The sequence below is a fragment of the Schistocerca serialis genome, unplaced genomic scaffold, assembly GCF_023864345.2.
Source record: "Schistocerca serialis cubense isolate TAMUIC-IGC-003099 unplaced genomic scaffold, iqSchSeri2.2 HiC_scaffold_969, whole genome shotgun sequence".
NCBI lineage: Eukaryota > Metazoa > Arthropoda > Insecta > Orthoptera > Acrididae > Schistocerca > Schistocerca serialis.
Genome location: NW_026048594.1, coordinates 17,501 through 22,500, shown reverse-complemented (window position 1 = coordinate 22,500; position 5,000 = coordinate 17,501). Strand labels below are relative to the sequence as shown.

The following is a 5,000-nucleotide window of genomic DNA, read 5'->3' as shown; positions in this document are numbered from 1 at the left end:
GAGTCTCGTTCGTTATCGGAATTAACCAGACAAATCGCTCCACCAACTAAGAACGGCCATGCACCACCACCCACCGAATCAAGAAAGAGCTATCAATCTGTCAATCCTTCCGGTGTCCGGGCCTGGTGAGGTTTCCCGTGTTGAGTCAAATTAAGCCGCAGGCTCCACTCCTGGTGGTGCCCTTCCGTCAATTCCTTTAAGTTTCAGCTTTGCAACCATACTTCCCCCGGAACCCAAAAGCTTTGGTTTCCCGGAGGCTGCCCGCCGAGTCATCGGAGGAACTGCGGCGGATCGCTGGCTGGCATCGTTTATGGTTAGAACTAGGGCGGTATCTGATCGCCTTCGAACCTCTAACTTTCGTTCTTGATTAATGAAAACATACTTGGCAAATGCTTTCGCTTCTGTTCGTCTTGCGACGATCCAAGAATTTCACCTCTAACGTCGCAATACGAATGCCCCCGCCTGTCCCTATTAATCATTACCTCGGGTTCCGAAAACCAACAAAATAGAACCGAGGTCCTATTCCATTATTCCATGCACACAGTATTCAGGCGGGCTTGCCTGCTTTAAGCACTCTAATTTGTTCAAAGTAAACGTGCCGGCCCACCGAGACACTCAATAAAGAGCACCCTGGTAGGATTTCAACGGGGTCAGCCTCGGGACGCACGAGCACGCACGAGGCGGTCGCACGCCTTCGGCTCGCCCCACCGGCAGGACGTCCCACGATACATGCCAGTTAAACACCGACGGGCGGTGAACCAACAGCGTGGGACACAAATCCAACTACGAGCTTTTTAACCGCAACAACTTTAATATACGCTATTGGAGCTGGAATTACCGCGGCTGCTGGCACCAGACTTGCCCTCCAATAGATACTCGTTAAAGGATTTAAAGTGTACTCATTCCGATTACGGGGCCTCGGATGAGTCCCGTATCGTTATTTTTCGTCACTACCTCCCCGTGCCGGGAGTGGGTAATTTGCGCGCCTGCTGCCTTCCTTGGATGTGGTAGCCGTTTCTCAGGCTCCCTCTCCGGAATCGAACCCTGATTCCCCGTTACCCGTTACAACCATGGTAGGCGCAGAACCTACCATCGACAGTTGATAAGGCAGACATTTGAAAGATGCGTCGCCGGTACGAGGACCGTGCGATCAGCCCTAAGTTATTCAGAGTCACCAAGGCAAACGGACCGGACGAGCCGACCGATTGGTTTTGATCTAATAAAAGCGTCCCTTCCATCTCTGGTCGGGACTCTGTTTGCATGTATTAGCTCTAGAATTACCACAGTTATCCAAGTAACGTGGGTACGATCTAAGGAACCATAACTGATTTAATGAGCCATTCGCGGTTTCACCTTAATGCGGCTTGTACTGAGACATGCATGGCTTAATCTTTGAGACAAGCATATGACTACTGGCAGGATCAACCAGGGAGCTGCGTCAACTAGAGCTGAGCAGCCGGCCGCCCGGGAGTGTGTCCCGGGGGCCCGCGCGAACACGCAAGCGTCCGCTCAATTATTCTGCAAACAGGAGGAGGCTGAGCTCCCCTGCACAACACACCTCGAAACCCTCTCAGGTCCCGGCGGCGCGCAGCGCCGTCCTAAGTACTTGGTCGGGTTCGAGAGAGGCGCAATCGCCCGGAGTTAGGCGAGTAGACGCTTTAGGTGCGACCACCCGTGCTCCCAACTGAGCTTGCCGCTGCCGACAGAGGCCCGGGAGCGTGCTGTCGTGGCATTGCCGGCGGGAGACAACACGCGCCACCTACGGTGACCGGCAGCACCAACGCCAGCGCCACAGAAGGACAAAAGCCCTACTTGGGTGCCGAAGCGAACTCTCCCAGCACAGCGCACGCGCCAACACGTCCGCACAGCTGCGATACAAACCACCTGCGAGAACCGCTGGGGCGACCGAGCAGCAGACGGCGTCGCGGCGCCGAGCGCCGGGCGGCGGCGCATCCTCAGCGCACAAAGTCCTCAATCGGACCAGCACACTGCAGATGGCCACCGCGCTTCGCACCGGGCCCGCGAGGACCTACTTTGGCCGCAAGGCGCCGCGAGCAGGGGGCGCCGGCGCGCAGCTGCGCCGCCTGCCGCGTCCGTCGGCCGGCGCGCCTGCCACCGGCCGCCCCCACCAGCCGGCTGTAGCGCGTGCGCCCACGCACCGCGCTGCCAGCACGCCGGGCGGCCCCCCCTCACCGGCCGGGGACGGTCCCACCCAGCCACCGCCGCGTATCGCCTCACACCCAGATCCCCTTTCACGTTCGTGGGCATGGTGGGTCCCCTTTCACGTTCGTGGGCATGGTGGGTATCCCTGAAACAACCGGTTAATAGCTCGACCGATCGTCGCCAACACTGATTCACCTCTAGCGAGAACAACCGCACCACAACGGGTTACCGGTTGTTCATTTGCGTAACGTCACCAGCAAACGTACACGTCCATCGCCATTTGCAACGAGTATTGCATGCCTGTGTCAGGTGTCACAACACACTACGTCTGCCCACATAGACGCAACAACATGTGCACGCCTAGAGAACACGTGGAAGGTAGACCCCGTACGTATGCGGTGTCCATTGCGCGAACGACTGTCAGCCCGCCTCTGCAGCATGTCGCAGATGTGGAACGCGGTGCAACATGCTATCACGGTGTGTGAGAAGAGACGACTACGTCCGAATACACGCTCCACTACATCAACAGACTGCTCATGCTGATCGCCATCCAGGGCGTCCGTTCCTCCCACACGTCTGTATGGCGTACCACACTGCAATCCAGCTCTTATAGGGAGACGACACGTAGCTGCGTGCACAATATTTGGACTGTATGGTCCGCCGTTGCTAGGCGCTGTCGTCATACGGTCACATGGGCCACGATGTATCATTCAGTACATACGGAGCAATGTGCAGTACAGTTTGTGGGTTTTGCGTACATCGGCGGACAGGTGACAGGCCGTACCACAACGTAGGCTGAGTACGTCGGCATGCGAAGGGCATTGAACATGCAAACTTCTCACCGACCAGCTTGCGAAGGCAGGGGGGAAGGGGGGGGGGCATGTACGTCCTGCTGCTATCCACACTACAGTGTATAGCAGGAGCATGTGGAAAGTCAGCAACACCTGCAAGGTGTTTAACATGACGCGATACACAGGGGACCGGGCAGTGCGAGTAGCGAACTATATTGCGAGGGTTGCGGTTAGGCAACACTACACTACTTTAACGGGTTGCATAACAATTACAGAGCAGGTTCAGCGACAACGTGCGTCAGGTTAAGGCGCAATATAGTTTAGGTTACGGCGCACTTTAGGTTAGGTTAAGGCACATTATAGGTTAGGTTAAGGCACAACATGGGTTACGTTAAGGCACAACATGGGTTACGTTAAGGCACAACATGGGTTAGGTTAAGGCACAACATGGGTTAGGTTAAGGCACAACATGGGTTAGGTTAAGGCACAACATGGGTTAGGTTAAGGCACAACATGGGTTAGGTTAAGGCACAACATGGGTTAGGTTAAGGCACAACATGGGTTAGGTTAAGGCACAACATGGGTTAGGTTAAGGCACAACATGGGTTAGGTTAAGGCACAACATGGGTTAGGTTAAGGCACAACATGGGTTAGGTTAAGGCACAACATGGGTTAGGTTAAGGCACAACATGGGTTAGGTTAAGGCACAACATGGGTTAGGTTAAGGCACAACATGGGTTAGGTTAAGGCACAACATGGGTTAGGTTAAGGCACAACATGGGTTAGGTTAAGGCACAACATGGGTTAGGTTAAGGCACAACATGGGTTAGGTTAAGGCACAACATGGGTTAGGTTAAGGCACAACATGGGTTAGGTTAAGGCACAACATGGGTTAGGTTAAGGCACAACATGGGTTAGGTTAAGGCACAACATGGGTTAGGTTAAGGCACAACATGGGTTAGGTTAAGGCACAACATGGGTTAGGTTAAGGCACAACATGGGTTAGGTTAAGGCACAACATGGGTTAGGTTAAGGCACAACATGGGTTAGGTTAAGGCACAACATGGGTTAGGTTAAGGCACAACATGGGTTAGGTTAAGGCACAACATGGGTTAGGTTAAGGCACAACATGGGTTAGGTTAAGGCACAACATGGGTTAGGTTAAGGCACACCATGGGTTAGGTTAAGGCACACCATGGGTTAGGTTAAGGCACACCATGGGTTAGGTTAAGGCACAACATGGGTTAGGTTAAGGCACAACATGGGTTAGGTTAAGGCACAACATGGGTTAGGTTAAGGCACAACATGGGTTAGGTTAAGGCACAACGTAGGTTAGGTTAAGGCACAACGTGGGTTAGGTTAAGGCACAACGTGGGTTAGGTTAAGGCACAACGTGGGTTAGGTTAAGGCACAACGTGGGTTAGGTTAAGGCACAACGTGGGTTAGGTTAAGGCACAACATGGGTTAGGTTAAGGCACACCATGGGTTAGGTTAAGGCACAACATGGGTTAGGTTAAGGCACAACATGGGTTAGGTTAAGGCACAACATGGGTTAGGTTAAGGCACAACATGGGTTAGGTTAAGGCACAACATGGGTTAGGTTAAGGCACAACATGGGTTAGGTTAAGGCACAACATGGGTTAGGTTAAGGCACAACGTAGGTTAGGTTAAGGCACAACGTGGGTTAGGTTAAGGCACAACATGGGTTAGGTTAAGGCACAACATGGGTTAGGTTAAGGCACAACATGGGTTAGGTTAAGGCACAACATGGGTTAGGTTAAGGCACAACATGGGTTAGGTTAAGGCACAACATGGGTTAGGTTACGGCACAACATGGGTTACGTTACGGCACAACATGGGTTACGTTACGGCACAACATGGGTTACGTTACGGCACAACATGGGTTACGTTACGGCACAACATGGGTTACGTTACGGCACAACATGGGTTACGTTACGGCACAACATGGGTTACGTTACGGCACAACATGGGTTACGTTACGGCACAAATTAGGTTAGGTTACGGCACAAATTAGGTTAGGTTAAG

At 53.2% G+C, this 5,000-nt stretch overlaps 1 non-coding gene across 1 annotated transcript in view; it reads right to left on the bottom strand.

Annotated features, from left to right (window-relative positions):
- LOC126453872 (small subunit ribosomal RNA) overlaps positions 1-1,432 on the bottom strand; it is a 1,909-nt gene extending 477 nt beyond the window's left edge. Inside the window, exon 1 of the ribosomal RNA XR_007585138.1 lies at positions 1-1,432. This exon is cut by the window's left edge and continues 477 nt beyond it. This is a non-coding gene — a ribosomal RNA (small subunit ribosomal RNA).
- Positions 1,433-5,000: the final 3,568 nt, after the last annotated feature.